A 12,093-nucleotide genomic window follows, 5' to 3' on the forward strand; every position below is an offset into this window, starting at 1 on the left:
TGGTTCACTGATGTTTAGGTGTTCCTTTGGCACTTGCTAGTCAATGTAGATGTGCCCACATTTCATGCACTAGTATGGGCCTTTTGCATTTTGGGTGTTGAAGAGGGATGTGGCCTCACTGTGTATCAGTGGGCTGCATTCATCACTTGTGCACTCAATGGTAGATATCTTTTTCCCTTCTAAGGTACGGCCACCTACCCGCACACATATGCAATCACCCGCTACCAGATCGCACATCACGTCTGCCACTAGAATGCAGCTAAGTACCGTGATAAAATCTTTGGTCTTGCAGGACACATAATCAGTCTCCTTGACTCCCATACTCTCTGACAGCCTCCACATCACCCACACACAAGCCTGTTCTACTTGTGTTGCTAGCATGGACTTAGCCACCCCACCAACCTTCTTATGGGCTAAAATGCACACATGCATTGAATGTCACTGGGACCAATCTCGTATACGTCAGACTTAGGTCCTCCAAGGTCATGCACCTACAGCACTTTGAAGCTATACCAATGGCACAAAGGCGCTATACAAATGTCACACCATATTACTATGCCACATGTACATCAAGGGGGCAAAGTGTAGCTGGTGAAACAGAACAGTGTCCTGTTGATGTGCAGCTGAGTTTGGTCCAACAGGAAGCCATGGAAGAGGCTACTGTCCTGGATTCAATGGCAGTACTCACTGGTGTTCATGTTGAAGGAAGACATCTGCCACGTGTGCTTCATGTTGGAGGCAGGCCAGAGGAGGACGGGGGCATATTAGCGGGTACTGCTTTGAGTTAGAGTAACGAGACGCAGTTTTTCCAGGGTGTGTGGGGGCTGCTTTGAGTTTGGAATTTGGGGTGCGGTTTCAACGGGGTACTGGGACGAGGACATGCGAGTCGCAAGAGAGGAGTGGATGTAATGGTGATTGTTTGTAAATAATCCTTGTTTACCTTTTAACATGGGGTGGATCTGGCGCAAAGTTTGTTTGACATAGCTAATTTTTGCTTGCCGTGGAGACATGTTCTGGACTTTTCAGGCCCAACACGTTCTTCTTTGCGATGCAGGTTTCTTTGCGCTATTGAATCGTTGAATCTGCTCCCCACACTATTCTTTTCGTCTATGCAATGATCTTTCTTGCGCAAAGTTGTTAGCGCAGATTTAGTGCTTTTTTTGTAAATTAGACCCATGGACTCCTACTGCAAGTACCATATTCTAAACGTACAATGCTGAAGTGAAATTGGCAGGAAACAGATATTAAAAATATTGAACAGTGATAATTTATGCCATTGCCTGCAGGAGTCAAGGGTGTATATACTCCATTCCAAACCAAGACACAACATGACTTCAGACCTTATTTTACAAATACTTATTATGTACATGAAAACTGCAAGTAGCATTCACTTTCTTTTCTTTACTTTACTCTTACACATGACAAGTATATAGTCTGTAAATTGAGGACCAAGTTGGAGCAGCTCATTTTGAAAGTGCCTCTTCCCACAAACAACATATCCAGCAAATCCACAATAATGTCAATGCTGCTGAGTACCGGCAGTCCAGAAAAGGCATGGATATCATACAATCACTTTAAACCCAGTCACATACAGAGGCACCCATGGTGGCATAGAGACTTTCGCATAACCTACGGGTTGTCACTTCTTTGGCATCTCCTATAGCATCTGTAGCACAGAAATGTTGAACACTCATCAGCTGGTCTTTGTTCTTTGTCAGTACAGGCCAAGTGGAACCATAGGTTGCAGGTATCACACGCAATCTAAACAAAATATGAACAGTAGTTTAGGATTCAAGTAACGTTAAATGCGGTCAGCATCACTACACATGGCAATAGTTATTAAAATACAGTATTTATGAAATTAAGGGTAAAGAACATTAATTGAAATGAAAGAAAAATAACACATTACCAACTATGTACGTTAATGCCAGGGCATCAAATCAAAACACTAACAGTTTTACATAGAATAATTTCTACATAGTTGTGTGTCAAATTGTAAATTATTGCAGCCTTGGTGTTCAATACATTGAATATACATATATACCATGTGCAATGTGACGGATTGCAGAATTCAGTTACTTCTCCACAGTGGGGAGCCTTTCCCTGTGAGGCTAGGGAGGTGAGCTTGCTATGAGATACCCAACTTAGTGGTAGAGGCAAGCAAAACTTCACCGTAAGAGAGCCCCACCCCTTGGGGAGTAGAACTCCCATTTCAAAGATGAACTCCATAAGTTACTCACCCACAACCCACCCCCAAAAACTTATATCCAAAGAAATGAATGTGCGTTACTGGGGTGTAGAAACCTTTTATCTATGTGTGAAGAAAAATGAGTACACTACTGTGAAGAAGACCGTACGAGTAATGCAGAGTACTCCGACAATATAGAGATGTTTGATGCTCTGCCGGGGAAAGCCTAGCTACGTGAGATAAATCCTGTTGGGGAGAAAAGCCCAGGAGATTTGAATTAGCTGTGCAAGGAAAGCTGAACCAGACCGGGCAACGCAGCCTCCACGCGTTAACACAAAGTGGCGAGTGAAGGTGACATGAGAAAAGGCTGAAGTGAGAATAACTGAGGCAAGGAGACATCAGACAAGTTAGAGTCCATGGAGGATGCGTGACCGGGAGTTGGTGGAGTGCAACGTCCAACGAGGACGCTGAGATCGCACACACACTCGTTCACGGCACAGAGCGGGCACAGAGGAAGAGAGAATTAGAGAAGCCAGAAGCCACCCTGACGAACTGTAGCAAGCATCCCATTCTGATTGCAGGACAGTACACCAGGGGATTACCATAAGAAATTATTGTGTGAAAGAGACACTTTGGGCATCCTTTGAAAGCTATCATGGAAAAAAGACACTTATGATATTTTTCCAAAAGACATTTTGCCATCCTGAAGAAAGTGTTGCGTGAAAGAGCCATTTCCGCCCCTCTTAAGGAAGCATTGCATCAAAAGGACACCTTTGCTATTCTATCTGAAAGAATCAAGGAAAAGGGAACCTCCAACTGGTTTTTCGGATTGTTTGTTTAATTTTTAGATTTTATTTTTCACACACTTTTTGCTGAATCAAAACAGAGAAAATTACATTACACATTTCATTTATTTTTGTTTGAGGGTCAAATACATTTTGGACATAAGGACAGTTTGCATAATTCTGGGGATACACAGACTGACCTTTAGTTTTAGTTTCTTAGGAAGGAACCTCTCTTTAGGTTAGGGACAGAAAGGCTTTTATTGAACCCCTTTTCTTTAATAAGGAGGTCTGCTGTTGAAAATATTGCATCTTTGTGTCCTTTCTGACCCCTCACAACTATCTGCATACCATATTCTTCCACCAACAACCTTTTTCGCTCGCAGGGAATTCATCCGAGCAGCATCTACACCCCAATAATATCTCATTAGTTCTACCCAACCAATGGGAATGCACTGTATTGAAAAGGTTTTTTAAAGCATGAATCTTTCATTCTTGCTTATGAACCGTCATTGCTGCAGTTTAGGTGATACCGATAAATATTCTTTCATAAAATGTTCTCATAAGACTACTTGTGACTTAGCCAATCTTTGAAATAACAGTTAGGAATGAAAACAAAACACTGAAAATCATATGTATTACCCAATTTTGCACCCCATCACTCTGTCCATCAACGGTCGAAGTAACCTCTGCACAAATGTGGCACAGATTACTCATGTCATCTGTAAGAAGTCATAAAAATACAGTTTACTATGTGTACATGAAATATTGTAAATATACAGGCAATGCATATTCACTTTAAAGACACAGTATGGTAAGTTACTTCATGAAAATCACCTGAGCACTTGAAGAATGTTGTCAATTAAATTACACACACAATATACTTCACACATACCAGAGGTACTTTGTATCTTATGGCAGTTTAATCAAAGTTGTTCACACAGGACAATGCAATGTGCATCCTGCAATAATTTTAACAATATCATATAGCCTTTTATCCTGACTTTAAGTGCCAGTAATGACATACTTTTTTAGCGGTAGGGAACCTGCTAAGCTCCAGCTTTTGGATGGACATAAGTCAAGTGCCCCCCCGGCAAACTCCTAGTCAGCCCATCTGGTAAAATGCTGGTATTCATGAAAACTGGAACTTTAATTCCGGACCGCCGAAACTGAATGAGGCCCTCTGATTGCATGCTTACAGCTTATTTTTTCGTTTTCAATATCTTAACAATGTGGTCCAATGTCATTCTCATGACTGTTATGTTGGTGTTTGGTAGGCAAGATTGTATGCAGTGACCCTCAGGGAGACTACGCCAGTCTTGTCCTCTTGGTATTAGGTAACCCACCTATTGGTATAGGTCTGTACTACACAAGTTGGTAGTGTGACTGAACATCCAGGCTTATCTCAAGAGGGTTCAAAGTGATCTGTAGAGCTGTAGCATCGAAATGCACAAATACAAGTATTCAAATAACACTTACACTCAAGGTTGTCTAGTAAAATAATTATTTATTTAATGGTTAGGTTTAGATAAGCCTTCTTTAAAAAGGACAATGTGCAACAATAAAAATACACTTCATAACACGTTCTCACAATCGAAATAAGCAAGTAGATATTCGTTAGATAAGCTTCATACACACTTCCTACACCCTGAGGTGACTTCACTAACTAGGACAGCATTGGCATTTATATATCACTTTTGTGCTTGGTAAATCCTGAGGTTGGCAGAAAGCAAAGGTTAAAGGAAGGAACAAGGTTAACAGGTTCTCAGAGCATGTGAGCACTTTCAAATCTTCCAATTAAATCTAGATAAAAACCTTTACCAGCAATCTTAGTTAAAAACCAATGTCTCACCTATGAGGGACAGTTAGAATCAAAGTCAATGGGACAGAAGAGCCTGCAGGGAGCCAAGACAGCCAAAGTCAATTTGGAGCAAAGTCTATGGAGCGGAAGCACTTCTTAGAAAGCAAAAAGTCTTGCACGAAGTTGGAGAGTTTGTTGCAGAAAAGCACTGTTGGGACACAATCGTTTAAACTTTGTCAAAAGTTAGAGCTAAAATAACTCTAGAAAGGAAGCTACTGCAAGTCTCAACTGATACAAGCAAGCTACAGACAAAGAGATAAGTACCCCTGAGTCAGAACAGTACCTTAGGTTATAAGAAGAGGATCCAGCTGGCTTCTATCCTGGTTGCAGACTTGCAGATCCTGGGATCCTGGGCCTCAGTCGTGCAGACAAGTGGGAGGACATCTGGAGGACTCCTGCACAGCAGTTTGGAGGTCGGTGGCAGCTATTGGCTCTTTTCAGTTTAGCGGCCCTTTGCGGTTTCAGCTACCGTCAATTAGCACCACCGCAGATCTTGGAGAATGGATGGGCTTCCTTCGCTCTCTGAGTCCAGCGTTCTGGTGAGGTGACTCGAGCTTGGGTCGTCCTGCTTCCGGAGAGTCCTCAGGATCTTCCTGGAGCTTCGGTATGGCTTAAAGATGATGCACTCAACTATGGATTTCTCGACCCATGGCACTCCGTTCCAGCAGTACAGGGAGTTGGGGAAGGTCTTCCAGCAAAGTTCTTCTTGGGGTTAGCTGGTCTCACCAACCCAAGGGTAGAATTGTCCTTTCCAGAGCTTCTCTTGTCGATTAGGAAAAGCAGTTTCAGCACAGCAGCAGGGTTTCACCAGGCAGTTCAACGGTCCAGGAGGATGCAGCAAGCTTCTCTTCACAATTCCTTTGTCGGATGTTTCTTCCAGTGGTGGACTGTCTGTTAAACGGGATATCATATCGTGCCTCCTTTATAGTATATATTGGCCTAAGCCAAGTCGCTCTGCGAAGAAATCCACGTTGTAAAGTTCCGATTTTAGATCGACTTCGCCGCCATTTTAGGTTCATCCGCCATTTTGATTCTCGCTCCAAAGTCACCCTGTGTTCTAAAATGGTGGACAGTGTTCTTCTGTTTGTAACATGGCCGACTCGACTTTCGCATTTGGGTTAGTGCCTAAACTGCCCGCAGGCCAAATGTTAGGGTCATGTAATAAGACCTTGTCCTTCGTTGACCTGTGGATTGAGGATTACCTGTGGCAACAAAACCGATCCGTGAGTAAATATTAAGCACAATGTTGTTCAAATATTGAATGCGACCATTTGAACTACATTGTATAAAACGTGTACGAAGGCTTAATGTTAAATCCGAAAATACACTGTTGCTATTGTGACCTGTTTGTGTATGAACTACGAATAACCCATATGCATACAGATGGCCAAATTAGTAGTGAACCCGGCACGAACCCCTAACCCGAAGAATGATTGGCCTATAGGTGGGCTGGACATCAGATTAGAAATTGTATAAAAGAGCAAATGTTCTGATGTACAGTCCCACTCATTACACACACTGAAAGGGCTGGTATTCGCTGTGATGTACTGAGGGCCAGATAGCTATCTGATACTTTGTTCCTTTGAAAACTGTTAAGTTACTTTGAATAAAGATCTGTGAATCTTTATAACCCGTGTTTGGTGCATTTCCTTTTAAGGTTCTCTGCCTCGATATTTCCTTTTGCTTTTACATGTCTTCAATACAAGAAGCCTCGCCTTTCATGCAGGTTTCTCCCATTCATGCACAGCCTAGCTGTCCGTCACAGCAGGCTGGCTGTCCTATAAGGACAGCCAGCCAATAAGGACTGGGTGCATTCAGGTTACGAAGGAGACTAAGTACAGGGAGTTTCGGGCACCTCCCTCGCTTCCTTGTTTTGCGTGCAGAGTAAAACCCAAGAAAGACCTCACAAGCAAGAAATGGCAAAAAAAGAAGACTGGGGCCATTTTGACAAAATGGTCACCCATGGGCTGCAGCTGACGATTCAGCCAGCGGTAGAAAAGCACAATGGTAGGAAAATTAATCCACTGCCACAAGCCATTAAAAGTCATGAGGGTAACATCAAAAAAGATGTTACATGGGTAAGTAGGAAAAGGAGCTACTAAGTAACCCACCAGCACTCCACGTAAGATGGTGTGTGCTGGACCTACAAAGAGAAAAGGTAAGTAAAGTCATTTTCACTTCACTATACTTGGGAACTGTAGTTCACCCAAGAAAAGGTATTTAAACCTTCAGAGAAATCTAAAGGATTTCTTTGTGACACTGCACTGAAGGTGCTGTGTGTCACCATACAAAAAGTATATTCCTATGGAGTTTGTCAGACTACAAAAACAAAGGAAATGTAACTACAAATCAGATCAAAACACATGAGTGAGTGAGAAAAAGGGTGTCACTCGCTCCATGGTTAAAAATAAAAAGTCCTAAAGTCCAGCAAGAGCTGGGGGTTGACAAGTAACAGCTGTTTTGGAGACAATGGGCCTCATTACGACCCAGGCGGTCCGGAAATAACGGTGGCAGTAAACCCGCCGCCACCGTTGTTTCCGGACCGCCTGATCCCGACCCCTGCAGGCGGGAGGTGATGTTCCCGCCAGGCGGACGAGGAAACACCGGCAGCATTACGAGATGCTGCCGGTGTTTCTATGATCCACATTCCCATTGAGTCCCATAGTCCCATAGGACTCAATGGGAATGGGGATTTACAGAATTCCGCCTCCGGAATTCCCGGGACACCAGGGTCGTAATGCCCTGGTGTTTCCGGGAGTCACGAAGGCGGAATGGTAATACGAGTCCGGCGGTAACCAGGCGGTTTTACCGCCTTGGTTACCGCCGGACTCGTAATGAGGCCCAATGTCTGTCTATGCCGGTATATTGTATGCAATTACTCTGCAGACAGTTCACGAGTACTGATCACAAAATAAATTGACAATGAAAAATAGTACATACTAATTCTTTAAAATCTGGTTTCAACCTATCAGGTTCTTATTTCTTTGTCTGAAACTTGTACATTAACATATTAATACAAACAGGATTATGAACTAAGACTTTACCAGAAGCTGCAATACCTGACTGATTTATTAAGCTCTCAGCTATCTCCCTTCGATATTTATTGAGTGCATCCATGCTACTCTCGAAAACAACTGCTTCCTCCTCTAAAAGGTATTCTGCAAACTAAAATTATAATAATTATGTGTTTTTTTTGCACAATAGACATGTTAGCAGGTCTACAACTACTTTAGCATTTTTTATTTCACATATGTGCTTCTAAGCAGAACAGTCAAGTACAAATTAAATGCTTTGCATAATTGATAGTGACCTAGACAAATAAAAACCGTACTGTGACATAGTAGAAGAGAGCTGTTTTGTACAGGATTTATTAAACATGTATATTCTGTCCGTCGGAAACGTAATGTGAAAAATATACTGATACATTACCTTGCAGACAAAAACACCACAAGATATACTGTCTAGTTGTTTTGGATGTGCAACACTGGAGCATGTCCACCTAGAGACTGGCACGTTTTTTCTTCTCATAAAAGCCCTAGATAGTAGAAAAACATTGCAGTTTTGAAGATGTTAAACTTCACTTCATAGCAATTCATAGCAATCTGTATAACATTAAGGTGGAAATTACAAATCAGCATTTTAAAACACCCAGTTTTAAAAATGTGGATAACGTACTATCAATTACACTTGTCACAAACTTCATCAGGGCTAGTGGCCTAATGGTGTTTTTTTAATGATTGACCGACGTGTGACCCATAGGGAAATGAGCTCATTCATCCTCCAACTTTAAAGGGACTGATCTAGGTAGATTTTGATTCAGCCAGGAATGAATATTCCTACAGCACACTGATATTCATGGTCATCTTCTGTAGTAAGCTTGCACAGAAGCTGCAATTCCTCAACATCGTTTTAGCACAAAACGGTGCCGAAGAAGAACATACATAGATCTGCATATTTACCTGAAATGTTTAAGTATAACATCCATAATCTTTGTAATACACATTGACGTGATCAATAACTACCTTGTTACTTCTTTGCACTTTTGAATCTGACTGTCTAGTTCTCCCAAAGAGTTCAGGTATAACACTCTCTTTTCACTGGGGTATATAGCCTAAAATGTAATACGTTTTTGTAAAATAAAATTAGTTTTTGTTTTTTAAAGTGCTACTAATCATATTTGGAAATAAAAATACCAGATTTACATTTGTAAATTGTTATTGGCATGTAGTTGTATATTTGTCATGCATTAACAATTAATGGAGGATACTCCCACAATTAAACCTTTAACTGTGGCATAGTATCATATACAAAGGTGAGTTACACATTCTCAAACCTAGTTGGCCAATTTTGCTGTAGTAGTCGTTATGAAGATTTATTTTCAGTTGCTTCATGTCTTCTTTATTTATGCAAACCTGAAAACATTGATGGGTCCTCATGACTCGTGAGATTTTCGCTGAGTGTTGAACCTTCATGTGAAATGAATAAACACATTGGTCGGCATTACAAGGTTGGAGGTAGCCTTGCCCCGAAAACTGGCAGGCTACCTCCAAACTTGCAAGAATGTCCGGCACGCGCAAATGGGCAATTACCAGGGTATTCCGGCCCCAACGGACCCGGTTATTGCCCTTTCATGGGTGCCGGAATCGGGTGATCCCCATTCCCATTTGTGCCCCATAGGGCTCAGTGGTAATGGGGATGCCTGTAACACTGGCACCATTCATAATCGTGCCTGTGCTACAGTCATGCTGTGCTCGGGGGTGCCTTTCATTCCACCAGGTCAGACCTGGCGGAATGAAAGGCACATGCAAGCACAGCTCGGAGTTTGCCGGTCCGGATACAATGGTACCGGCAAGCTTACCGGTACCGTTGTTTCCGGACCGGCAAGCTCGTAATGAGGCCCATTATAGTGTAAAAGGAAATGCATTCATGTCCCACAATCTGTTCCTTATTGTATCCCATCAGAAAGTGCAAGGAGAGTTGCCTTCAAACCGTTCTATGCTCTTTACATAGCTAAGCATTTCAAATGCAAAATCTGTGCACTCTTCCGTTGCACGTATGATTATACTCGGCAAATGCTCAGAAATTAGATGATTGCTGTGGTGTTCACTGTAGACTATTTGCAAATTAGCCTTTGTAATTTGTGTTATACACGGTTACACACCTTGCAGGTTAGCAAATTGGAATTCTAAACATAGGTTACTATATTGAATGGAAATTTATCAAAATGCACTGTGCCTTTTATTTTGGTTTCAAAGTTCATAATTGGGCAAAAAGAACTAATATTCTTGCATGATCATTCCATTTAACAAACTTTGAGTGACGTTTTCCCCTGTTTCATTTGAGTGTTAGGAGGGATAGTGGTTAGTTTATAAAATGGACCAAATTAAAGCAGCACAAGACTCTAAACATAAAGCACCAACGTTAACATGGTATATATAGGTAATCCAGAAAGCAGCGTTAGCATAACTATACAATTCAAAGACACATTTTTTACCACTTTAGATTTTTCAGTATTCTAATACATACATAACATTGTGTATAACCTTGATTCAACATGAAACACTTGTGTATAGGCACGTTATAAATGCCATATCATATCATATCATACATCAGTTAAATTAATGACATTTAAAAAATGACCAATACTTTGTAACAAACAGGGAAAATGTACAAGGAGATAGTACGATTCCCTTACCACTAATGTCCAATGATGAGCATCATTAACAACTCCCAACAGCAACTTGTACTGCAATGGATCAACCTATAAGAAGGATGTAAGCATTGAATGTGAGATGCAGGAACAATTGCCCATGTACAAATCCAGCCATTAATTATTTATTAAAGAAAAAGGAACACCAAAGTCTGTGTTTTGTTTAATACCAATTGATAACAAAAAGTGGATCATAGAGTAAATCATGGTTAAAAGGAAAACAATACCATTAAGGTGTGAGCACTTTACTGGTCAGGTAAGAGTGGTTGGCAAAAGTTAAGGCTTAGCATGCTACCCAAAAATCTCTCACTTCGCCTGGATTTGTCTATTTATAGTTGGAGATCAAAGTCACCTAGTTGGTAGTTTGCCAAATCCTGAGACTTAAATCCAGCAGTCCTTACGATTTAAAATCCTGGATACAAGAGGCATCCAAGTGCAATAACAATCAATTTATTCCAGATAAAAGAAATTTCAAAAATAGCAGAAAGATGAATGCGACAGTTAAGGGCCTAGTCAGACTGTAGTGCCTGTTCCACAGACGCAAAATGGCTGTGGCCAACTACTGATGGTTGGATAGGATTTCTTCAGTCTGCAGCAACTTCATTGCCATAATTATTTCTACTGAACAATCCAGTTGTGACAATTTGATCATCATGACATAATAAAAGTATAGCTAGGCTTTAAGGCCTATAACGTGGATGGCAGATGTTCCAACCCAGGTCACCCCTTGGCTCTCCTTGAGCCAGTACACCACAATTTGTATCTACTCTATGTGAACCATGCATATAGTAAGGAGTTGATTATAATTGTCACAATTCACTATAGGACACATTTGTTAAATGTACCAGGGGCAACATTTTCAACATTGTACGCATTTTTGTATGTGCACATTGCAGTCAAAAATGAATAACATTATGTAAAACCGCTAACCTTTTTCATTAATGGTGGTTTTCCATGCCAAATCAGGGTCATGGCGTAGCTATCAACATAGAACAGTTCATCACTGGATTCTTTATTATGTGTCCTTACTTGTCCGAACAAGTGTGCATTGATCATCGGCAATACTGAACAATGTTACAACTGGAAAATTGTGAACCAGGTACATATATAACTCTATTGCTAAGGGATTTAAAAATTAGATTTTTACCTGACTTTCCAGCTGCTTGCCTGGTTGAAGGCATACAAGATCTGAGTCGGAGATGTTGTAATGACCGATCTTTGAAACCAATACATGTCCTGTTACATTGTTCCAAATATCATCAGTACCTAAAAATAAATCACAGTCCTAAGTAATGACAACAGCAATGCAAGTATTAAAGTTCACTGTGTTCATTTATTTACAGTGATATGGTTCTTTGTATTCAACACAATTAATGGAAACACTTGGCTTCTCCAGAGAACCTAAATCTGCTGTGGTGGTTGTCTTTTTGCAAGGAGCAGAGTTACAATGTGCATTCATTTCAGAAACTTGTCCTGGTAATTCATTGATCACACAGCTGCATTTTTGTTGCTGTTGTACAGTGCATGTGTTTTTATGGCTCACTGGCATAGT

General features: G+C 41.1%; 1 long non-coding RNA gene across 1 annotated transcript; it reads right to left on the reverse strand.

The window, feature by feature from the left end:
* Positions 1-3,618: 3,618 nt before the first annotated feature.
* On the reverse strand, positions 3,619-10,594 carry LOC138498562 (uncharacterized). The gene is made up of 3 exons (XR_011278747.1): positions 10,527-10,594; positions 8,261-8,366; positions 3,619-3,692 (listed from the first exon to the last, which is right to left on the reverse strand). It is a non-coding gene; the product is annotated as an uncharacterized lncRNA (long non-coding RNA).
* Between the last annotated feature and the right edge of the window lie 1,499 nt (positions 10,595-12,093).

The sequence above is a fragment of the Ambystoma mexicanum genome, chromosome 5q (genome assembly GCF_040938575.1).
Source record: "Ambystoma mexicanum isolate Mex_15411 chromosome 5q, UKY_AmexF1_1, whole genome shotgun sequence".
In the NCBI taxonomy this organism is placed as follows: Eukaryota; Metazoa; Chordata; class Amphibia; order Caudata; family Ambystomatidae; genus Ambystoma; species Ambystoma mexicanum.